Source organism: Schistocerca serialis, chromosome 1, assembly GCF_023864345.2.
Source record: "Schistocerca serialis cubense isolate TAMUIC-IGC-003099 chromosome 1, iqSchSeri2.2, whole genome shotgun sequence".
Taxonomy (NCBI): Eukaryota; Metazoa; Arthropoda; class Insecta; order Orthoptera; family Acrididae; genus Schistocerca; species Schistocerca serialis.
In genome coordinates this window covers 1111917575-1111944075 of record NC_064638.1, presented here as the reverse complement: position 1 = coordinate 1111944075, position 26501 = coordinate 1111917575, and positions in this window count along the sequence as shown.

The window sequence follows — 26501 nt, the reverse complement described above, 5'->3', positions numbered from 1 at the left end:
ATCACGAAGGGGTCAAATTCCGCGTTAAGGACGGTCTGAGTTGCATTCCCAGTTCAGAACCAATTTTATCGACATACAAAAGCTCAGATAAAAGATTGAATAAGTGTCCTGTGAGCCTACATAGCGTTTGTTTCGCCACTAGAAATAAATAACTAGTATTAGAAGGGTTACTAGTGATAGAGTTTCTACATGTCGTCACTCCAGACCTTATTGTGGTTCAACCTAACGTCTACTTGGCAGAGAAGGAATATCATTTTTAATGTTAAAATCAAGTGAACTTTGAGGCTTAATTCCGTGCACTCCAGGAAGTAACTCGTCGTTCACAGACTTTCCAAACATACCTTGCGTTGTTGCCAAACCTCAGTTACAGTACCAGCAGGAAGAAGACGAACCGATGTGATCGTACAGCGGGCTGGGAAGTGACCACAGCTGGTGTCTCCAAGTCGCGGCTGCTACGGCCTGGAATACGTAATGCGTCTGATTCGCATTTCTGTAACTAGGTTTAGGGACTGGAGCGTAGTTACTAACAATACTCAGTACTGACTGCAAACTAAACATCATCAATCAGTGAGTCTCATAGTTGTTTTTATATTTCTTTCGTAAGTGTACTCAAAACTAAGAATCTCATTCACAGACGTTTTCGTGCCTCGCCGATATTCGAGCACAACAAACAAATAAAAATAAAAAAGAATGTGTGTGTGTGTGGGCCGGCAGAAGTGGCCGTGCGGTTAAAGGCGCTGCAGTCTGGAACCGCAAGACCGCTACGGTCGCAGGTTCGAATCCTGCCTCGGGCATGGATGTTTGTGATGTCCTTAGGTTAGTTAGGTTTAACCAGTTCTAAGTCCTAGGGGACTAATGACCTCAGCAGTTGAGTCCCATAGTGCTCGGAGCCATTTTTGTGTGTGTGTGTGTGTGTGTGATAGAGAGAGAGAGAGGGAGAGAGAGAGAGATAAAAATCAAAAAGAACGAGAGAGAGATAGAGAGTAAAAAATTGTTGTTTAAAGATATTGAATCATGGTATGTAAAGGAATCTTTCATTAAAATGACAAGTTCCACATCATTACGAAATATCCTTTTGATCATCTATGAAACAAGAATTGATCTAATGTAATCTAATCATATCATAATGATGACTAGCCATGAAGAGTCATGAATTACCAAAATTTTTGCCAATACCAGTAACCAAGTCTAAACTTGAAAATAAAAGACGACAATTTATGTAATAAACCGGGACTCCTATCAAGACCCTTTCGTCCCTGTTAACTAACAACGAAAGATGTCTCATATACCTGCATTCTGAAGTAACAAAGAGTGCATGCATTTAAAGATGAAGTGCATGACGTGAAGTTCTGTGACGGAGATACGAAACCAACACGTAATCGGATTGTTAACTAAGTAAAATCAAATGTTACGTATTGGTTTCTCTTAACAGCTGCTAGTTATTTGAATCTAAAATAAGGATACAAACTTTTGTGCCTAAGCGACTATCGAACTGCACACCTACCGTGCATCCACGAATATAGCTTAAATAACAGTTGCTTTGCCACCAACGGTAAGATGTGTGCGAGTTTGACCAGAAATAACGACACCTATTGCGATTGTTGGCAACACATGACCATACATTAAAAACGCACGTTAATTTTCACTAGCTGGCCGGTGTGCATGCGATACGGCTTGAGATGAAATTATGAGTATTTTTGTATTGGATCAGGATTCGGACCCACATACATAACGTTGGAAGAGACCTAGAGAAGATTGCAGTCTTAGGAAAAGGAGAGAAATGATTGAACTATACTGTTCCGAGAGATTCAGATCCTCGAAAGAGGCGATACGAATTCGAATCACAGTCCAGCACCAAATTTTTCAACGTCTCAAGTTCAATCAAGTACAAGTAAAATAAGAGCCCTGTTCCTTTAAATGGCTATCGGTTCATCATATGAAATAAAATTTTCTAATGCAAGTAAGTTTACTGGTGACTGTATTCCTGTTTACCATGACTTCTGCTATGTCATTTCCCAACGTAAACCGGCTCTGCCCAGTTAGTAATGAAGCAACGTGATGTTTAATGCGGATACTTCATTATAACGTCTTTCTCTTGAGGTTAACAGAGGTAAAGTAAATCTGTTTGTGCCTCTTAAAAGTAAATGCCTGAACCCACGCATTGTATCTGTGATAGTTCGTTCCACAAGACGATTGTGGCCACATTTCCCAGCCCCAGGAGTGTGCTGTAACGGATGATGTGCTTAGCTTACAAAATTAGTCACGGAGGAAAAAACGCGAGTCCATTAAATGGTGAAGTAGAAGCAAGTTTCTGACGCGGAGATTATGCTATTCTCATGTCAGCAGGATGTAAAGACTCTTCTAGGCATCATAGGCTCGATGTGAAGCCACTGTGAAATTTTCACAAATTCAGCAAATTTCTTAGTTCGAGAAAATCCACTGGGAAGTGTGAAGTTACCGGATAATTCGATTATTAGCGTCATTATTACTATCATTTTCTTCATACCGCTGTTGGAACACTGTACTTGAAGATCATTAGATGCCTTTTGGTCACTATAGAAGTAGTTTCCCAAGAACAGGTTCTGTCCCTGTCTACGGAATCCTTTTCATGTTAATATCAAACATCAGCAATCACTCGTAGATTACATTAAAACTAAAGTAATTGATGAAGACGTTACTAGATAACAAAAACGCGCTGCCTTCCTTCATTTACTTGCGCCTATCAATGGGTATCGAGTACTGCCAAACCAAAAGGCAAGAAATCTTACTGCCTGTCGATATAGGTCGCCGTCAGTTCTTCGATATGATTTGGTCTACGTGACCTGTTTCAAGATGTGTAAGACAGAGAATGTTTTAGAAAATCAAACGTTTTCCTTTGCAATAAACAGAAAGATTTTCATTCTAAGTTATCAGAGTACAAAATTTTCGCAATATTAGTTCAAATACAATATTCGCTTCTATTATGTAGGAAAGTATTTCACAGTTGGAAAACCCGCATCCGACTCATTGACCTTACACATTCGCTTCTATAATGTACGAAAGTATTTCAGTAGTTCTGAGTATTATTAGTAACTACGCTCCAGTCCCTAAACCTAGTTACAGAAATGCGAATCAGACGCATTACGTATTCCAGGCCGTAGCAGCCGCGACTTGGAAACACCAGCTGTGGTCACTTCCCAGCCCGCTGTACGATCACATCGGTTCGTCTTCTTCCTGCTGGTACTGTAACTGAGATTTGGCAACAACGCAAGGTATGTTTGGAAACTCTGTGAACGACAAGTTACTTCCTGGAGTGCACGGAATTAAGCCCCAAAGTTCACTTGATTTTAACATTAAAAATGATATTAAAAAAAAATGTTTCAAATGGCTCTGAGCACTATGGGACTCAACTGCTGAGGTCATTAGTCCCCTAGAACTTAGAACTCGTTAAACCTAAGTAACCTAAGGACATCACAAACATCCATGCCCGAGGCAGGATTGGAACCTGCGACCGGAGCGGTCTTGCGGTTCCAGACTGCAGCGCCTGTAACCGCACGGCCACTTCGGCCGGCAAAAATGATATTCCTTCTCTGCCAAGTAGACGTTAGGTTGAACCACAATAAGGTCTGGAGTGACGACATGTAGAAACTCTACCACCAGTAACCCTTCTAATACTAGTTATTTATTTCTAGTGACGAAACAAACGCTATGTAGGCTCACAGGACATTTATTCCATCTTTTATCTGAGCTTCTGTGTGTCGATAAAATTGGTTCTGAACTGGGAATGCAACTCAGACCGCCCTTAACGCGGAATTTGACCCCTTCGTGACAATACAGCTTGGCTACAATTTGTTGTTTGTTCAAAACTGCAGATTCCTCAGCATCTCCACATATTGCGCGTGAATGGGTTCGAATCCTCGCCCGGCACTAAAGATTTAATTATGTATTATCAAGCTCTAGCATGAGAACACCGATCTGCTGGTGGATATTAATTTTTATTTTTAATGTATTTTAATTCGCTGTCCACACTAACGATATGTGACGTTTTTGACTCCCAGTGAGACACAGAACTATTTGCGATATCACTGTAAGTTCAAGATGTTATTCCGAGCTGAAGAAAAATTCGGTAGCTGACGTCTCTTTGTGTGTAGTCAACAACGGTATGTGTGGAGCTCCGTTCCCAGTCAGCAATGAACTCTTCGTCATATTATTTCTGCTTCAAACATGCTCACATGTCGCTGCTGGTGCAACAAACCGATATTTAACGTTCGTTTTCTCTAGAATATGCGATAGGTGCCGGGTTGGAGTCCTGGGAAGGAAAAAATTAATGTTTCGTCTCGTCATTTCAGTTAAAACATCTAGCTACTGCCGAGAAAATCAGATATGTCACAGTTGATTGTGCGTCGATATCTATCCGATTAGGTTCTGGGTTCCAATCCCTGCCCAACACAAAGCTTTACCTCACGGCAATTCAAGTAAGTTTCTTGTGAAGAAGCAATATTTAAGACCTCTCGTAGTTCGTTAACAGGGACAATAGATGCTGGATAGGAATTCGCGTCCGTTAAAAATATTTGCGTTATGCGATTCAAAGTTGATATTTGCTAACTTATACTGTCTAAAATCGAGTTATATCACTTTCTGTATGCCTAATCAGGAATGACTGTTAGGTTCGGTCAGTCACGAAATCTTTTCTTAGTCTGCATGACCTGGGTTTGTATCCATAAGCAGAACGTGACGGTTCGTCGTGTCATTCGAACAGTAGTATCTGTTGAGTTATCAATAAATATTCGAAGCATGCTAGGCAGCGAAAGTAACCTAATTGGAAATTCACTTATTCATTTGCATTTGAATTCATGTTGGTCTCTCCGTTAAGTGCCCGCATTCAAATATACAGGTAAATTGCAAGGAAATAACGAGACACCCAACATCAAGGGCGGCCATACCTCGGCGCAAGTGGGGGCCGCGGCTCATCCATCAAGGTGTCAGCGAAAGGACGAAATATAATGTAGTCGGGGTGTTCTTCTTTCAAGAAAATGTTTTAAATGTTCGTATTGCTTTTAACAGGATCGAAACTAGAACGTTTTTATGGCTACTTACAAGTCACCATTTGTCTTGCAAAATTTTAAAAATACTCCATACCCAAAAGTCTTTTCCTCCATCCTAGAAACTATCGTATTGGTGCCCTTGCCTAACATCCCCCCTTTGCAGCAGCAACTCTGCTCAGGCATATTTCACGAATAATTAGATTTTCAGCAACCAGTTTCACTTCTTCGGAGAAATTGAGTAACCGCGTAAAAATCTTCCGACTGTTGTTAGTACTCAAAGTGACAGGTAATCCAAACTATTATTATTATTATTATTATTGATTTAAATAATGAAAACTACACTTGTTACTTATTTTTTGCCCCTGAGCCCAACGTGTTTCGAGAATTTATTGTCGTTTTCAAGTGTTTTTGCACATTTGTTTACATGAATATATATTGTGATGTTTACATATGTGCTTTTCTGCCGCTCTTGCGTGTTTTCGAAGTTAGACTGCAATCGGGAAGTCGGACAGAATGAATATGTGAGGATTTTTTAAATACTAATAATAGGAATGGTATTTTTTTTGTTTAGTTACAGGTATTGTGCCTCCTCCATTATACAGAATACCACACACACGCAAATCATCTCTAATACTGTTTGTTTACAAAACATGCTACAAAGAGTTTGCACAGTCAGAGTTGTTACAGTGCTTTGGATTACGTTATATGTATATATAAGACTGTAAATAATAAAATGTATTCATTCTTTTACCACTATTCATTACTAACTTGTCGATTACATTTATTTCTTTTCATATCATATGCAGGAGAAACATTTTAAGAAATTAACTGATTCACTGTCTAACTTGTCTTTGAGAAATTTTTCTCCTTGCTTTTGTGGTGCACAAAACTTTCAAGCTTCTCTATTAGCTGAAAAGCTCGGGCTATCATGTCGAAGTTACGCGGTCGTGAAGAATGTTTTAGTGGGAAACTATACCAACTAAGTTGTCTCTAAAATCCTTAAAATTCGGTATCGGGAATTGCGGAACAGCCTTTATGTCCTGCACGTAGAGGGGGCCGTATTACCCAGTAATATTTCCTGGATATTTTCGTATGAGAAACCCGTGGTCCCCATTAACTCGGTACAGAGTAATTTTTGGAAGTGGTGGAGTAAGTTAAGATTTTCTTCTATGTTTCCGAATGAGTGTCCAGCGTTTACTTCGTGTTGCTATATCTGATTTTGTAAATTGGTTTTGGGTGTAGTAGTTGTTGGGCTCAGTGTTTCTAATTTGAGAAGTCTCCCCAGTTTGTCCTATGTAAGAGCAGGAGCAAGTTTTACACGTTATTTCGTATATTCCTATGTCTCAGAATCTATCTTTTTTATTGTTCAAAGTGTGGACTAGTTTCTGTTGTAGTTAGTGGAGAACACTCTTTTCACTTTATGTGACCTAAGGATGTTTGCTATGTTTTGAGAAATATTACATACGGAAGATATGGTAGCCATACATATTGGTTTCTCCTAAGGAGCCCTGAATTTCTTTCTTTTTTGTTATTTGTCGCCGGCCGGAGTGGCTGTGCGGTTCTAGGCTCTACAGTCTGGAGCCGAGCGACCGCTGCGGTCGCAGGTTCGAATCCTGCCTACGGCATGGATGTGTGTGATGCCCTTAGGTTAGTTAGGTTTAATTAGTTCTAAGTTCTAAGCGACTGATGACCTCAGAAGTTAAGTCGCATAGTGCTCAAAGCCATTTGAACCATTTTTTGTTATTTGTCTCTGCATATTGTCTAACATTATGTCAGTCATTAATGACACAATTGCAGGCTTTCACCGAACATTTAATATTCTACCGGCCAGGATGTTTTGTGTTTTTTTGGATTCTTTTATGTTCCCCGCTCGTCGAAACAGGATGTTTACTTCCGTAAAGGCGGGTTGGCGTGAAGAAGGGAACCATTCATCTCTATTGAAAGTGTACTCATTCTTCGATATTACCACTTCTTCACTGGCTTTCATTCTAAAAATATTACTTCTCTGTGTAGCATGAGTATTTTCTTAAAACGTTTTTTATTGGTCAGCAATCGCTGATTTAACTTAGTCTTGAACGTGTGTGGCGTTCGTTTTCTTTGCTTTCTTTTACTCTCCTTCCACTTTCGCCAATATACATAACAGACCTCACGTTATCTCGCAGCGTGCAGGTAATCAAGTACGTCCGTTGTAGTTTGCAAGAAATCTTTTATCCTGTCTCGATTAATATTCATAGTCATTTAACTATTCTTCCGAGGAATTCTGCATATGCGGTCGCTTGCATAAGAAACAAACTTTTATCTCAGTGAATATGCAGAAAATTCTTCTCGTTAGCATTATTATCAACACCACTCTGAATGAGGGCCCTATTTATGCAGAAGACGTCATAATCGTTGACCATCTATGTTTCCCTGAGTAAATCTAGCTCTGATCGAAAGCTGATGCAGAATGCACTCGGAAGACAGTGTTGAGAGCACTTTGTTCCTCTGCCACCAATAGCAGCCGAAAAATTTTTAGCCAATAACTCTACATCAAATTCAAATCACGAAAAAATAGTCTTTTATAAGTGAATGCGACACTGCCTTTCGACGGTGTTCACCAGTGTAATCCTAAAAAATATTCCAGCAGAAGGATTGAAACGTCGAACAGGGAGTATGTTGGAAGAATAATATCACGCGGCCTAATGACTCAGATTTTATAATCAACGAAAACGGATACAAAAGCTTTCAGAACTAATAATTTCAATTATGTTAATTTTTATAGTCTCGTTAATTCGATAAATCATAAATTTACAATAAATTTTTATGAAATTAAACGAAAAACTTTGATGTCACTTTACGGGATTTTACTAAGGGAACTACTCTAAAATGATATTCTTGCTGGTTAATCTATATCTACACTAATAATGAATCTGTAAAACCGTCTTGTCTGTCTGTCTGTCTGTCGGTAAAAATGCTAATCTCCAAAGCCATTACACGAATTTTCATGGCGTTTTCATGTATAACTTGAGAGCAATATGGGGCAACGTGTAGGCTTTATTTCATCAAGATCTGCTTAGAAAAGAAAAGGTAACTTGATTTGAAGTTTTATCTGAAACGGTCGTGTCTATTCGACTGTTTGAATACGCTAACGTCTAAAACGGCTAGTCTAATTTTCATGGGGTTTTCAAAGCTAATTTCAGTGTGCTTGCGGCAACGTGAAGGCTTTATTTCATTTAAATCGATTACGGAAAAAAGATGTTGTAACTTAAAGATTTATCCGTGCTAATAAATGTGAAAGTAGCTCTGTTACAGTAATTTTTGAGAACAGAGGGTCTGCAAAAAGTATTTTAAAAATGAACACAAACAGTCTCGACCGCAAAAACCCTTTATTTTGTGGTAAACGGTTTCGGTCAGTTTTTGACCATCTTCATGTAACGTCCCCCTTCTCTTCTATCGACAATGTTAGAAATATATGACCGTGTAAGCTTGTGCCTAAGCAATTGGAATAAAATTTTGAAAAGTCTATCGCTCCAAAGATTCAATATTAAGTCGATAAATGAGGGGGAGGTTAACAACAAGATGCCTTCTAGGGCAACTTATTCCACCTACTTAATCACTGTAAAATTTAGTACTGTGCCAACGAGAAGGGGTACCACGTGGATCGGAACAGAATAATAAGAGTTACTGAAATAATTATAGATAAAATAAATACGGTCGCCAGCCCAAATGCGCAAAATTTCTGTTCGGTACGTGAATTAATGAGCCGAACAGTCAATGTCAAGAATTACTCGAACACGCACGGCAACAGAGGGCTGCACGCACGTTAGCATAAACAATTGAAACATTTACGTAATAAAGCGAGAAAGAAAATAGTTTGCACTCGAAATGTCATTAACTAATAGAGCTGAAATTTTGAAAATATACAAGATAACACTTAGACTAATGGTTACTTACTGTTGTGAGTACCAATGGCGCTACCTCACAATAACGTCTACTCTTTTCATATTAATTTTGCAAAATGGTAAAAAAATAATTAAAAGAAACTCTATTGACTTCTGAACAGGGAAGTAGAAAATGATAATTACTGTATCGAAAGGTAATTGTTATACTTTAGTACGACTGCAAGTCAAAATGTGAACCAGAACTTTACTAACAACAAATTACAATAATCACTGATATTTGCATTCACTCATTAATTCTAGTTAGGGCTTTTGTTCATAGTACCAGGAATCATTTTAATTTGGTTAGTTGATTTACTATTTGCAACAATTAGATCGCCTCAGATAAAAGTTCAAATTTAAAGTTAGTGAGACTGAAATTACTGAATGCTTTAAGTTCAAATCTTTAGTCTAACTGAGTCATTTAGTTCATAAGCAAAATTACATGGCACTGTAATTTTCATTTTTCATAAACGGTACTCAGATTATTGTAACAATAGGACAGGACAGGAACCTGCTTGGTGAATGATTTTCGGAGAATCGCGGGTAAACAGCTTTGATTAAACTATGGTAATTATTCACTCGCAAAATAGCACAAAGCTGAGTAACGCCGTTACAAAACTAGTTGACAATAAGCTGTGATGCCGAAATCTTATTTCAATCCATTCTCGCCGTAACGAAGTTGCTGACGACGATACTGCTGCTGGTTCCTTTCCACGATAATTAGCGAGCACGGGAGTTACTGGCAATGATATTGACGTGGCGGGTTCTTGATGTTGCTGCAGCCAATATTTCCACTGCCCACGCTCATCACTTGCCACGTGCCGCTAAACAATCACTCCTCCAGTACAGTGCACGCCATCCATGCATCCGCACTTCACCAAGTCTCACACCAGAGTTCTCTCTCTGTGTAGCGCGCGCTCTGACGTAACATCCTCCTGCGTCCAGAGACGCTGCTATTGCAACGATACTTATTCGTTGACAAAAACCTAACGTTTCCCCTAACATTCCCTCAGCGATTACTCAGCGATATTTATATAACATACATAATTGATTATACAGCAAAATGAACAAATTAATTCATACATCGGGTACATATAAATTTACATAAAGATAAAAGAAAGTATGTATTCAATAATAAATGGTCAAAGAGCACATCAGCATGAAAGTGTTACATTCAGACCCAATACCAAGATGGTAGGTGGTGGCGGTGAACAGAGCAGGTGTTATGTCTCCACAAAATTCAGCTGCTCCAGTTGTTGGGCAGCTGACGGTTGTGGAGACATTACACCAGCTCCGTTCACCGCCACCGCCTACTATCGTGGTATTGGGTCTGAGGATAGTCAAAAATTGGCCGAAACCGGTTACCACAAAATAAAAGTCTCTTGCGATCGAGGCTGTGTTCATTTTTGAAGTAACTCTGTTACGGGACGTCGGGTGCCATTGTGGAAACTCCACAATATTCCGTCAACACAACTGACCGGCATCTTCACGTACGGCGAGCACACTGCTCAGGCTGTGACCCTAGAGTCCTGTTCATGACAATCAGAGGAGAAACTGCGCAGGCGTGAACGCGCGTCCACACCTGCGCAGTGTCTTCTCTGACTGTCATGAGTAGGAGGCTTCGGTCACAGCCTGAGTAGTTTGTTCGCCGCACCTGAAGATGTCGTTCAGTTGCGCTAACGAAATATTGTGGAGTTTTCACAATGGCACCCGACGTCTCTCCCGAGATCCATATTTACTACTAAACCGTCTGGAATGTCTCAAGCAACAGATCTCTGATACTTTTTCACAACTAAACGGCTGAACCGCCTTCGATGATTTTTTTATGCCAGTGGACGTAAACTATGTTAAAAGATATTACACTTTTTTCAAAAATGTACACCTTGTATAATGTAAAACCACTTCAATAGCACGACGCATAGATGCACGCTCCTGCCCATGCTTTTCTGCGTGCACTGCTCGTCAGCGACGCAACGCTTGTTGCTGCATCATGCGTTGGGACAGCTTGGGGGCGGCGCAGGGTGCGGAGCACAACTCATGCTACGCATGCCCGAACAGGCTGGCACGTGAGGACCGCTGACTTTACAGCACATCCAGTACCTTACTTGAAGTTAAAATCTTATAGGTTGCTAGACCGCGGCATATACACTCCTGGAAATGGAAAAAAGAACACATTGACACCGGTGTGTCAGACCCACCATACTTGCTCCGGACACTGCGAGAGGGCTGTACAAGCAATGATCACACGCACGGCACAGCGGACACACCAGGAACCGCGGTGTTGGCCGTCGAATGGCGCTAGCTGCGCAGCATTTGTGCACCGCCGCCGTCAGTGTCAGCCAGTTTGCCGTGGCATACGGAGCTCCATCGCAGTCTTTAACACTGGTAGCATGCCGTGACAGCGTGGACGTGAACCGTATGTGCAGTTGACGGACTTTGAGCGAGGGCGTATAGTGGGCATGCGGGAGGCCGGGTGGACGTACCGCCGAATTGCTCAACACGTGGGGCGTGAGGTCTCCACAGTACATCGATGTTGTCGCCAGTGGTCGGCGGAAGGTGCACGTGCCCGTCGACCTGGGACCGGACCGCAGCGACGCACGGATGCACGCCAAGACCGTAGGATCCTACGCAGTGCCGTAGGGGACCGCACCGCCACTTCCCAGCAAATTAGGGACACTGTTGCTCCTGGGGTATCGGCGAGGACCATTCGCAACCGTCTCCATGAAGCTGGGCTACGGTCCCGCACACCGTTAGGCCGTCTTCCGCTCACGCCCCAACATCGTGCAGCCCGCCTCCAGTGGTGTCGCGACAGGCGTGAATGGAGAGACGAATGGAGACGTGTCGTCTTCAGCGATGAGAGTCGCTTCTGCCTTGGTGCCAATGATGGTCGTATGCGTGTTTGGCGCCGTGCAGGTGAGCGCCACAATCAGGACTGCATACGACCGAGGCACACAGGGCCAACACCCGGCATCATGGTGTGGGGAGCGATCTCCTACACTGGCCGTACACCACTGGTGATCGTCGAGGGGACACTGAATAGTGCACGGTACATCCAAACCGTCATCGAACCCATCGTTCTACCATTCCTAGACCGGCAAGGGAACTTGTTGTTCCAACAGGACAGTGCACGTCCGCATGTATCCCGTGCCACCCAACGTGCTCTAGAAGGTGTAAGTCAACTACCCTGGCCAGCAAGATCTCCGGATCTGTCCCCCATTGAGCATGTTTGGGACTGAATGTAGCGTCGTCTCACGCGGTCTGCACGTCCAGCACGAACGCTGGTCCAACTGAGGCGCCAGGTGGAAATGGCATGGCAAGCCGTTCCACAGGACTACATCCAACATCTCTACGATCGTCTCCATGGGAGAATAGCAGCCTGCATTGCTGCGAAAGGTGGATATACACTGTACTAGTGCCGACATTGTGCATGCTCTGTTGCCTGTGTCTATGTGCCTGTGGTTCTGTCAGTGTGATCATGTGATGTATCTGACCCCAGGAATGTGTCAATAAAGTTTCCCCATCTTGGGACAATGAATTCACGGTGTTCTTATTTCAATTTCCAGGAGTGTACATTCTAAATGATCGACGTTTCGACCCCTCTGTTGGGATCTTCTTCAGGATCTGGTGGTCTCCACTATTGACTTTAACTTCAGTAACAATGGACACGAAAGCCTGCAGACTTAAAATAGCTTACTTACTCACCATCACTTATCACAACAAACTACTGATTTGGGAGTGAAGTACAGATAACAGCTGGTAATCACATGCAGTGATCAGCCTAAGCATTATGACAATTGGCCACCGCGACTTTTGATGGCGCCTCGTGGCGTTTCGGGCACATGACGCGGTAATAGATGTAAGTAAGCGGGGCAGACACGGAGGGAGATCACCCTAGAGGAGATATGGGCTGCAAATGGGGAAATCCATTGAGATAAACTGCACTGACAAAGTGTACATCATTATTACACAGAGCCTGTGAACGTGTATCTCGAAAACAGCGCAACTGCTTGAATGTTCACGTGCTACTGTCGTGAGCATCTTCGGGGAGAGGTAGAAATGGTTCAAATGGCTCTAAGCACTATGGGACTTAACATCTGAGGTCATCAGTCCCCTAGACTTAGAACTATTTAAACCTAAGTAACCTAAGGACATCATACATATTAATGCCCGAGGCAGGATTCGAACCTGCGACGGTAGCAGGGGCGCGGTTCCAGACTGAAGCGCCTAGAACCGCTCGTTCACAGCGGCCGGCTGAGAGGTAGAAGAACAGTGAAATTACCACTAGGCGCTAAATGGTTGGACGTCCACGACTCTTCACAGAAGGTTGGGTTCGGAGGCTTGTCTGCTCTATGAAGTAGGATAGATGGTGATCTGAGACATCTCTGCCGAAACGGCATAATGCTGATGCACCCACGATTGTTTACGAGCACGCCGCTTGTCGTACATCCTTGAGCATACAGCTCCGCTGCAAACGGCCCCCTACATGTCCATATGTTGGCCCAACGACGTGGTCAATTACGATCGTAGTGGGCACGGGGCCGTCAAGCTCCGACCGTCGATCGATGGAAACATGTTGGCTCTTCGGGTGAATCACATTTTTGCTACACTTGGCTTCCACAAAACCGTCATCGAGTTGAACGGCGGCTCGAAACGTGCAGCACGCCCTAGACGCAAGCTCGTGGGACCAGTATTATCCTAAATGAGACATTCTCCTGCGCTTGCAAGGGACTTGTGGTGGTAATCGAAGACACGGCGACAGCTGCTAACCGTCTGAATGCCTTCATGCTTGATGTCTCTAGCAGTATAATTGTCAGTGTCTCGGAGCCAAAACCATGCTATAGTCGTTTGAGGAGCGTTACAATTAGCACTATAGTGAATTCACCTTGATGTCTCGGCGACCAAATTCGCTTGATGTCAATTCTGTGGACCCCAATCTGGGTCGCTAATGGGCGGCATCACAGCGTACGCAAATCAGCGGCCCATTCTTTTCGCTGTGCGTAGACATCTAATGTCAAATACCTCCACAATCCCACTAACAAACACTCAGGAACCTGAAAAGCAAAATTCAGTGATTTATTTCGTTTTGAAATTAGACTTAGAAGCTGTTAAGCAGATAATCATAATGTTTTGGCTCCGCAGTGTAATTCTCCACGTTAGGACCTGAACGGCAGGTTTAGCTTAAGTGTCTGTGCAACCTCATTACGGTACTGGTGACAACATCCGAAATTTTATAGGTGGAGTTCGGATTCATTCCATAACAACGCGAATGACTTCATGGTCATTTTCTTTACAAGCAATCATTTGCTTTTCGTGCAAATTCCTGACGTCTGTCTCGGTGCCCTGGTTGGGATGGGAAACGGGGAGGCGGGATGGAAGCCTCTTTTCCAGGAAGACGCACAGCCGACCTCGGCTCTGCGTGGCTGCAGTAATGGCGCTCTGAGAACTGGCTGCGGTGACGCTGATTGCGCTTTAACGGGGATCTGATGTCGGGCGGCATCGGCCGCGACGGTTCTGGCGCGCTGCCAGCCGCCCGGGAAGGCTACGGCGACGCTCACGCCTCGCGACAGCGGGATGCACGGGTTTGGAACAGAGAACCACGTACAGCCTGGTAACTTTTTCGCGCGCGATGTTCCTGACGCATCCAATTAATTTATTTTTATCACAGTCCGTTACGCACCGCTGGCCACTAACCCTAGCAGTACCAACGCACTTCCTATAACACGCATTATCAAGACATGAACTTTCTGTCCATCCCAAAAACAATTTAGGAAGGTACTTACATTTTATTGACTTTCATACAGCATAAGTTTCTGACCTTCCACTGGTCGCCGAAGTATCTGTCACATGAGCGGTTGCACCTTGCACATGGTACTTCAAGTTTTTTGCTTAAATTATTAGTCTTATCTTAGGTTATATTTATTAAGTAACATATTATAACCGTTTTATATTCACAATACAATGTGTTTTGAGTATACAGGGTGAGTTACTAACTATTGCCACCTAGAATAACTCCGAAAGAATGATAGTAGCTGAAAAGTTTGTGGGACAAATGTCGCAGGGTACAACGGGGGCCACAATATGACACTGGTTTTTTGTTGCTAGGTGTTGTCGCGTCACACATATGAAGGTCAACTTTGTTTTTTTAATTGTGTTGCTGTTGTTTGATACTTTTTTTCTGATAGTAGCTATCGAGACCAATCCAGAGATGTGTCCATTGAAGAAGGTCAAAAAGGTGACATGAACGTCCGTTTAGAGAAAGTGTTTGAAGCGATGACTGTTGGTGTCAATGCAGTGCTGCAATCTTCTTATCATGTATTGAGTGGTATTCCTTATCACATCAGCACTTATCGAAGCACATGCTCTGGCAATTCTTTCTCGTATATCGTGAAAATAGTAAGTATTCGCCGAATACGGCGTTTCCATCTAACGTGCCATTAACTTGTAAACACCATTCGATGCTTCCGCAATACAACACTAATGATAACGGTAAGACTAATATCGTCAAATCAAGCGAATGTGAATGATGTATTCCTCCGAAGAACAAGTCGATATCCTTCTCATTTACAGAGAATACCAACGAAAGTCAATGAGAGCTAGAGACTTATACGCTGAAAGATATCCTCAACATACCCACCCCGCACGTCGTACATTTAAATATGTGTATGGAAAACTGAAAAAACTGGATCTTTAACGCGGGGGAAATATATACGGCAAACAAAGTTACTAAGGAGGAAACGGAAATTGGTACTCTTGCCATTGTGGTTCGAGATCCTTGTGTTAATTCGCGTCACGCCACAAGGGAATCTTGCATGAAACAGAGTACTGTTGCTCTAGCTCTGCATCGCCATAATTATCATCCTTACCGTGTCAGTCTCCACCAAGAATTAACTGGTACGGATTGTATGCGTCGCATTGAATTCTACCGGTAGGCTCAATTTCAGATTCAGAGGGATGGCACATTTATTAACTTTATTTACTGACGAGGCTACATTCACGAACCTTGGAAATGTTAATTTCATAGCATGCATTATTTGGCAACTGAAACTCCATGTTGGCGGCGGAATGTTGCACACCAAAAACAGTGGTCGGTGAATGTATGGTGAGGAATTCTGGAGGACAGAATTATATGCCTTTATTTCATCGAAGGAAATCTTAATGGTAGGAAGTATGCCACATATCTGCAAGAAACATTAGAACTGTTATTGAAAGAAATACCTTTAGGAACAAGGAACATAATGTGGTATCAACACGATGGGTGTCCGGCACATATTTCGCTGATGGTTAGAAACGAGTTGCAGAGACAACTCCCAAATCGTTGGATTCTACGGGGAGATGTGTCGTGGCCGGCTCCTTTGCCAGACTTGACGCCTCCGGATATATTCTAGTGAGGATTCGTAAGAGAGGTTGTTTATAAAGACGTTCCAACTACACCTGAAGGTATGCGAGAGAGAATCGTCAGAGCATGTGCTTCGGTAAGTGCCGATGTGATAACGAATACCACTCAATCCATGGTAAGAAGATTGCAGCACTGCATGGAGACCAATGGTCATCACGTCGAACACCTTCTGTAAATGGAGTTCGTGCCACCTTTGTGACCTTCGTTGACCTTCAAAGACCTTACTCTTACACATCACTGGATTCGTTTCGATAGCCACTATCAGAAAATAAGTACAAAACTATAGCATCCCATTTACAAAAACAAAGTTGATCTTCATATCCCCGATCGACCCCACCTAGCAACAAAAAACCAACGTCATATATTGGCCCCCGCTGTCTCATGCAACTTGTCTCCCACAATCTTTTCCGCTCCTACAATACTTTCGGAGTTATTTTTGGTGGCGATAGTGAGTCACCCTGTATAATAGTATTAAAATCCTTATGTTATAAAAAAGGTAGCAAAACGATGAAACTCGTAGACCCTCATAGAAGTGTCCAAAACACATCCACATTTGCATTCGTTCCTTTTTCAAGCAGATTTGAATAAGTACAGTGTTAGTGGCCAGTAGTTCTTCAATGATTAGGTCAGTACAATCTCAGGGTCACGCATGCACTGAATCTAATAACTCGATTTTTGAATTATAGTGTCCTGTAATTTCATCTATAAAGTATACATCGAAAAGTATATCAATCAGAGATGCAGAATCTCTTAGTATTCTTCTTGGACAAGCTAAATTTTTACTGTATCTTTTTTTAAAATTTTTCAAGATATTAGTAAATTTGATTTGCACCATTCCGTAACTTCAACTTTCCCAAGATAAAAATGTTCAGTCCTCGTTTCATCATCTTCCTGTCTGTCACTACCATAAACTTCAGTTTCTGTATCGTTGTCAGCATTTGTTATTTCTTCGCTTTCTTCAAAATTTCGAATTGATGGGTTTTGAGCGTCCCTTTCATTCTCCTCTCCGAGTTCTTGCAAAGTCTAGGAATACCTTCACGTTTTACCAGGTTCCACCTAATTCAGAACTAACATTAAAAATAAAAAGATCACAACAGGATTGCACTTATATTGTGTAAGAAACAACTTAATGACGAATAAAGGTGCTGAAAACAACGAGAATCAGAGCGGTCGCGCGATGTATTCTGTTCAACAGTCAGTTACATACTGACTGATTGTTTAAGGGCAGAAAATTAGCCACAATATAGGAGTGGGGAGGGGCAGCTGGGAAGAGGGGTATTGTCAGAGTAATAAATTTACTGGAAGTGATGGTCAGTTAAAATAAGGCATGTGTTGTACAAATCACAAGGTCACATAGGTGCTGATGTGTAAGTAGAGTCCAGAACCTGAAAATATATTTTCAGCGCACTCTTATCAATACCGACGCACTTTCAGTAATATATACCACCAAGGCGGGTGGGAGGGGGAGGGGGGGTGGGACTACTTTATGACCACCACAAAAAACTAAAAAAATGCTAACTTCTTTAAATGCTGTTGATTTTTGCTCACAAATCACTTTTGAAAGAGATATTGATGTGTAAAAAGAGACCTAAACGTCAAATCGTTGAACATAACATTAATTGTGGAAAGTGACATCTCCTACTACGATTTAAATTTTTAGGTTCAATTGAAATGAAAACTTTCAAATATTTATAGAATCTGGTAGAAGACTTCATAATAACAATACTTTTCAAAATTTTAAAATGTAAAGTTACTGACTACGTTACAGTATTTTATAAAGGGAGGAGGGACGCTTGCTATTGCAGTGGTTAAACTTTCAGTATCATAAATGTTGCAATAATAGTGGAATTGGCGACAGGTGTACTACATAAGTGCTTCTCTACATCTATGACTAGATCAGCGCAACTGGACAAAGTAAGTAATAGTAATTCCATTTTCGTTTCGTACAGAACGAAAAACTAAGCAGCACGCCTATCAACGAGGAACAGCAACAGATCGTGTGTTGTGCCTCGTATAAGAAGCAGAAACGTCAACCAGCACGTGTTGGAATTCGACAGCTATAGGATCACAGCGTATCATGAGTGCCGTAATCCGTAGTATTGCTACTCACATTGGCTACGATCTTAAGAATGTGATGGGAATGTAGAATTGATGCTTTCAAGAAGGCTACGCTGCACGATCTCGAAGCTCTCACATTATTACGCCCGAGAAGATAGACTATTTGTTCACTTACATTACCGTAGTGCTGTTGGTATTCCGATTTACGGTGCAAGGTTCCCTCGAACATGAATGCATGTCCGAAGGAACAGGCACTACGGCATCTGCAGAGGTTATGAATTATATTGAATGAATTCACAGTTGCGAATATGGACAACCATGAGCTGTATAGTGGAATGATAACAATGAAAGTTTATGCCGCACCGGGACTCGAACCCGGATTGCCCACTTATAGCGACCGGTCGCCTTACCATGTGGCTATTCGTGCACGACTCACGACCAGAAACATGGCTGACGACGTATGGACGTTTGCGTCTGGCAGCGAGTCGTGCATAGGTAGCCAAATAATGCGACCGCTCGCGATAAGCGGGTAATCCAGGTTCGAGTCCCGGTCCGACACAAATTTCATTGTCGTCATTCCATTACACATCTGATGGTTCTCCATATTCGCAACTGCGGATGCATTTAACGTGATTGTTCTCTGGGCCACACAGGATCGAACAGTCACATTAGGTACCCTGAACGTGAAATTGGCTTTCTTGTAACACGTACCCACACGGGCAGTGCAGCAGTGTGTAATGCTCCATGGACTGTCAGCATGGCAACCGTTTTTGTGCTTTCCTTAATGATACAATACAGAGACATGGGCCAACGGTTGTACAGCCAACGACAGCAGTGGACACACGTGTGGCACCATATCTTCGTTTCACAGAAATTTCGATGCTGCGTACTTAATCTCCCAGGAGAAAGAACGTTGTCAGAATACCATCGTAGTCTCGTTTTCCCAGTACTTGGCGTTATGGTGTGTGGTGTCATTCAGTACATAGCAGGATCACCTCTCGTAATTTGGACATCAGGCTTTACATTCGTTATCAGGCCAGATACGAATCTCCAGTGATAATTACATTTACAGAAGACATAAGAGTAATAAAAATACCTTTGTATCTGTTTTGTTTATTTTATTAATTTTTTGCATGAAGACTGCTTTCTTATTCTTTAGCTTTCATCTATGCCTGTGCAGTAATGTGAATCTGAACAGTGGTAGTGCTGTTCTTACATAAACGTTCTCTGATGAAATGAGTCGCCAAATCGAAATGAAACTACATAACTTCTAGCAAACAACTTTCATAATAAAAAATTAAAAATCCTAAGACTCTACAGTAATTAACCTATCCTGTGAAATTACGTATTCTGCTGTGCAATGAGCATTGTTACAATACATAATGTCACGGTCTGTTCTTTACAATCACAACACAGAAAGTAACAAAATAAATATCTTACGCAACCAGAATGAGATTTTCACTCTGCAGTGGAGTGTGCGCTGATATGAAACTTCCTGGCAGATTAAAACTAAGTGCCCGACCGAGACTCGAACTCGGGACCTTTGCCTTTCGCGGGCAAGTGCTCTACCAACTGAACTACCGAAGCACGACTCACGGCCGCTACTCACAGCTCTTCTTCTGCCAGTACCTCGTCTCCTACCTTCCAAACTGTACAGAAGCTCTCCTGCGAACCTTGCAGAACTAGCACCCCTGAAAGAAAGGATATTGCGGAGACATGGCGTAGCCACAGCCTGGGGGATGTTTCCAGAATGAGAATTTTCACTCTGCAGCGGAGTGTGCGCTGATATGAAACTTCCTGGCAGATTAAAACTGTGTGCTCGACCGAGACTCGAACTCAGGACCTTTGCCTTTCGCTGGCAAGTGCTCTACCAACTGAGCTACCGAAGCACGACTCACGGCCGGTACTCACAGCTCTACTTCTGCCAGTACCTCGTCTTCTACCTCCTCCTTCAGTGAGAGCTGCTACATACACATGACAAATCATGCGTAGCATTGGAAGATTCAAACAGTTTTCCAAGAATCGTCCTGGCGTATCACCACAAACGGCTGGCAAGAAAAGATGAGTTTTCATTTCAGATATTTTGTTCGCAATCACTTTGAAGGAGCCCCCTATTTCGTCCGAATTACCTTATATTTCATTTTTCCTTGCTACCGTATTGCTTTGTATGGAAACACCACTGGTTACTGCATTATTTCGAAACACATTCATATTACAGTACATTTCCAAATTCAAAAAGACACATGCAGTGCAGAAGGCATTTTCTTCTCGCTTTTAAGATAGGAAAAGAAGTGGAGAAATCGAAGTAATGATCGATGATTTCAACCAGCGTGTCATTCGCGACTCGATAGCGGAATTTTATTCAGGGCGGAAGATGGTGCCGAGTCTGCGAACACTGCTTCCAGTTCGGAGAACAACTCACCAAAGTTTCATTGCAATCGGGTGAATGGTTTGTGTGCGCATAGTAGACAAACATATATACATTCATTTTTACATGAATAGATTTAAACGTGCATTACGATTTCAGTTTCGTTTACGATCAACATTTAAAGCGAGTTTTACTTCCAAGCCTCTCATCTGCTTTCGTGTAAGCATGACGCGGAATTTGTAGTGCCAGCACTGCAACTCGTAGGCGTGTCTTGTCCCCCCCCCCCCCCAACCCCAACGGCTCCACCCCCCTCGCTGGCCAATGCTTGCTTCCTCCTCTCCCCGCACTCCCCTCACTCCCAACACATCTCTGCCGCCTTACAGTTAACACACTGTATATCTTGCTCACCAGATGGTAGAGTTTTATCAGGGCTGGCTCTCCCAAGTCCGTCAGTAGTTCTAATGAAATTTTGTCCACTCCCGGGGCCTTGTTTCGACTCAGATCTTTCAGTGCTCTGTCAAACTCTCCACGCAGTATCATATCTCCCATTTCATCTTCATCTACATCCTCTTCCATTTCCATAATATTGACCTCAAGTACATTGCCCTTGTATACCCTCTATATACTGCTTCCACCTTTCTGATTTCCCTTCTTTGCTTAGAACTGGGTTTCCATTTGAGCTCTTGATATTCATACAAGTGGCCCTCTTTTCTCCAAAGGTCCCTTTAATTTTCCTGTAGCCAGCATCTATCTCACCCCAAGTGGGATAAGCCTCTACATCCTTACAATTCTCCTCTAGCCATCCCTGCTTAGCCATTTTGCACTTCTTGTCGATATCATTTCTGAGACGTTTGTATTCCTTTTTGCCTGCTTCACTTACTGCATTTTTGTATTTTCTCCTTTCATCAATTAAACTCAATATTTCTTCTGTTACCCAAGGATTTCTACTAGCCCTCGTCTTTTTGCCTACTTGATTCTCTGCTGCCTTCACTACTTCATCTAAGCGTGTCAGTTTGGAACCGCGTGACCGCTACGGTCGCAGGTTCGAATCCTGCCTCGGGCATGGATGTGTGTGATGTCCTTAGGTTAGTTAGGTTTAAGTAGTTCTAGGTTCTAGGGGACTGATGACCTCAGTAGCTAAGTCCCATAGTGCTCAGAGCCATTTGAACCACTACTTCATCTCTCAGAGCTACCCATTCTTCTTCTACTGTATTTCTTTCCCCCATTCCTGTCAATTGTTCCCTTATGCTCTCCCTGAAACCCTGTACAACCTCTGGTTTAGTCAGTTTATCCAGGTCCCATCTCCTTTAATTCCCACCTTCGTGTCTATCTTGGCCACAATAATGCGTTCACTATGCTGTTTGTAGTAACTTACCCGCACTCCTGTTTTTTTATTCATTATTAAACCTACTCCTGCATTACCCCTATTTGATTTTGTATTTATAACCCTGTATTCACCTGACCAAAAGTTTTGTTCCTCCCGCCACCGAACTTCACTAATGCCCACTATATCTAACTTTAACCTATCCAATTCCCTTTTTAAATTTTCTAAAATACCTGTCCGATTAAGGGATCTGACATTCCACGCTCCGATCCGTAGAACGCCGGTTTTATTTCTCCTGGTAACGACATCCACTTGAGTAGTCCCCGCCCGGAGATCCGAATGGGGGACTATTTTACCTCCGGAATATTTTACCCAAGAGGACGCCATCATCATTAACCATACAGTAAAGCTGCATGCCCTCGGGAAAAATTACGGCTGTAGTTTCTCCTTGCTTTCAGCCGTTCGCAGTACCAGCACAGCAAGGCCGTTTTGGTTAGTGTTACAAGGCCAGATCAGTCAATCATCCAGACTGTTGCCACTGCAACTGCTGCCCCTCTTCAGGAAGCACACGTTTGTCTGGCCCCTCAACAGATACCCCTCCGTTGTGGTTGCACCTACGGTACGGCCATCTGTATCGCTGAGGCACGCAAGCCTCCCCACCCACGGCAAAGTTCATGGTTCATGGGGCGGGGGAGGGGGGGGGGCTGCAATTTATCATATTAAATAAGATTAAGTGACCCATGCGATAGGTGTAGCGTCTTCGTCTAACAAACAAAACGTCCTTGGACCAGCCAGTACTTACACAGCCACTGCTTGCATACTGAATGAAAACAAATCACCAATGGTTGCCGAAGACTGCCAGTGTGAGCAGTCACAATCTTTCTGTCAATGACGGTGTCAAATAGAGGGGAGGGTCGGAGAGAGTTTCAACCTCCTGCCCCTAAGGTAGGAAACTACCCTAAAATGCGGATGAATCAGTGATGAACGCCGGAATGAGGATACACAAGGCAATGGGAAACTATGTATGAAATACATACAATTTTTATTATCTGGACACGTGGCCTGCAACTGAAAAAAACTCTTGGCAGTTCTATCCCGAAGATTTGAGTGAGAGAATAACATGGAATTTTTGCCAGTGGAGTGACCGTTAGAAAAATATTTAGTATCCAACGATTGCATAACATTCTACGAGACGGAGCGCTGAATGTCAGAAGGCTGAATGTAGTAAGTTGGAAAATCTCAAGAAGGATGTCCAAAAGCTCTGGCCTAGATGTCGCAGTGATCAGTGAAGTAAATTGGAGATAAGTATTTCTAGTCACAAAAGTATAGTGTCATATCAGCAAGAGTAGTAAACGGTGTAACGAGGGTACGTTTCGCCATGAGTGAAAAAGCAGGGCGGAGAGAGTTATAGTCAACAATTCAGTGATGCGGTTGTTCTGATCACAATCAGCAACCAATCAACACCAAGAACAATAATCTAAGTATACATGGCGAAGGTACAAGCACCACATGAAGGAACAGAGGAAGTGTGTGAAGGTTTTTACGCGTAATTCATTACTTAAGGGGGATAGAATGGGATACTAGTATAAAGGAAGAATAGAAAACAGTTACTGGAGAACGTGGGCTTGGTAGTAAGGACGAGAGAAGGGGATAATTGAGTTCATCAATAAATTTCAACTGCTAATAGTGAAAACACTGATCAGTATTTGAAAGAGGGAGAGATCATTTAGAAAAGACCGGAGACACACGACGATTTCAGCTGGGTTACATCATTGTCAGACATTCAGAAATCAGATTCTGTAAAGGGAATCTTGCAGCAGACGTAGAATCGGATCACTATCTAGTAATGTTGAACAGTTTACTGCTGTTGAAGACAATCGTCCAGAATAATCATTGTGGAATGAAATGTGATACTGAAATACTGAGGAAAAATGAGGTGCGTTTGCTGTTCTCTGGTGGTGTAGATGCTGCGATAATGAAAACCAAAAATGGCAGTTCTGTTGAAGAGGAATGAACATCTCTAAAATGGACAGTCACAGTAGCTGGACACACAAACACTGGTAAAAGAACGGCAGCTGTGGAGAAACCTTGAGTAATGATAGAAATGTTATCATTCATCGATGAAAGAAGAAAATAGGAATTTCCTAAGGAAAAGCTGAATACAACTACACAACTGACTTACGAATGAGATAAATGGGAAATAAAGGAAATACATGGTGGACTGGTATCAGAAAAAAATGTGAAGACGCTGAAAAAGAAATGGCCATCGGAGCGCACAGAGAAAGGAGATAGGTGGAAAGAGTACGCTGAAGGCCACTACGGAAGGAAAGAACTTCCTTATGCCATGATAGAAGACATTTTAGTCGATATGGAAGACATAAGACAATAAGATATTATCGGACTTTAAAAGAGAAATGGAAGACTTCCGATCCAATACGGCGGAAGGGATACACAAGCGACATTCCTTCGGAATTTCCTAAATAACTTGGGGAAGTGACAACCGAATAGTTGTTCAAGAACATTTATAGAAGCTATGAGCCTGGAGACGCACGATCACACATTCTAAAAAATATCATCATTACATTCCTATAGAGAGCAACGCCAGGTATGTACGACAATAATCACCCAGTGGTATCCTATCTTCATTAAAATCGTTTCATCAACTATACTATAAAGCAGCTGACATACCCTTGTTCTAGAGCTGTATATCTCAGACTATAGTGTCTGTATTAGCGAAGTCACATTAGGAAACATCTTGGGAGTGTACAAGGTGGTCCATTGATAGTGACCGGGCCAAATATCTCACGGAATAAGCATCAAACGAAAAAACTAGAAAGAACGAACCTCGTCTAGCTTGAAGGTGGAAACCAGATGGCATTATGGTTGGCCCGCTAGATGACGCTGCCATAGGCCAAACGGATATCAACTGATTTTTTAAAAAATAGGAACCCCCATTTTTTATTACATATTCGTGTAGTACGTAAAGAAATAAGAATGATTTAGTTCCACCACTTTTTTCGCTTTGTGATAGATGACGCTGTAATAGTCACAAACGTATAAGTACGAGTTATCACGTAACATTCCTCTAGTGCCGACGGTATTTGCTTCGTGATACATTACCCGTGTTAAAATGGACCGTTTACCAATTGCGGAAAATGTCGATATCATGTTGATGTATGGCTATTGTGATCAACACGCCCATCGGGCGTGTGCTGTGTATGCTGCACGGTGTCCTGGACGACATCATCCAAGTGTCCGGACCGTGCGCCGGATAGTTACGTTATTTAAGGAAACAGGAAGCTTTCAGCCACATGTGAAACGTCAACCACGAGCTGCAACAAATGATGATGCCCAGGTAGGTGTTTCAGCTGCTGTTGCGGCTAATCCGCACCTCGGTAGCAGTCAAATTGCGCGAGAATCGGGAATCTCAAAAACGTCGGTGTTGAGAATGCTACATCAACATCGATTGCACCCGTACCATACTTCTATGCACCAGGAATTGCATGGCGACGACTTTGAACGTCTTGTACAGTTCTGCCAATGGACGCAAGAGAAATTACGGGACGATGACAGATTTTTTGCACGCGTTCTATTTAGCGACGAAGCGTCACTCACCAACAGCGGTAACGTAAACCGGCATAATATGCACTACTTGGCAACGGAAAATCCACGATGGCTGCGACAAGTGGAACATCAACGACCTTGGCGGGTTAATGTACGGTGCGGCATTATGGGAGGAAGGATAATTGGCCCCCATTTTATCGATGGCAATCTAAATGGAGCAATTTATGCTGATTTTCTACGCAATGTTCTACCGATGTTACTACAAGATGTGTCACTGCATGACAGAATGGCGATGTACTTCCAACATGATGGATGTCTGGCACATAGCTCGCGTGCGGTTGAAGCGGTATTGAATAGCATATTTCATGACAGGTGGATTGGTCGTCGAAGCACCATATCTCGGCCCGCACGTTCATCGGATCTGGCGTCCCCTGATTTCTTTCTGTGGGCAAAGTTGAAGGATATTTGCTATCGTGATCCATCGACAACGCCCGACAACATGCGTCAGCGCATTGTCAATGCATGTGCGAACATTACGGAAGGCGAACTACTCGCTGTTGAGAGGAATGTCTTTACACGTATTGACAAATGCATTGAGGTTGACGGACATCATTCTGAGCATTTATTGCATTAATGTGGTATTTACAGGTAATCACGCTGTAACAGCATGCGTTCTCAGAAATGGTAAGTTCACAAAGGTACATGTATCACATTGGAAGAACTGAAATAAAATGTTGAAACGTACCTACGTTCTGTATTTTAATTTAAAAAACCTACCTGTTACTAATTGTTCGCCTAAAATTGTGAGCCATATGTTTGTGACTATTACAGCTCCATCTATCACAAA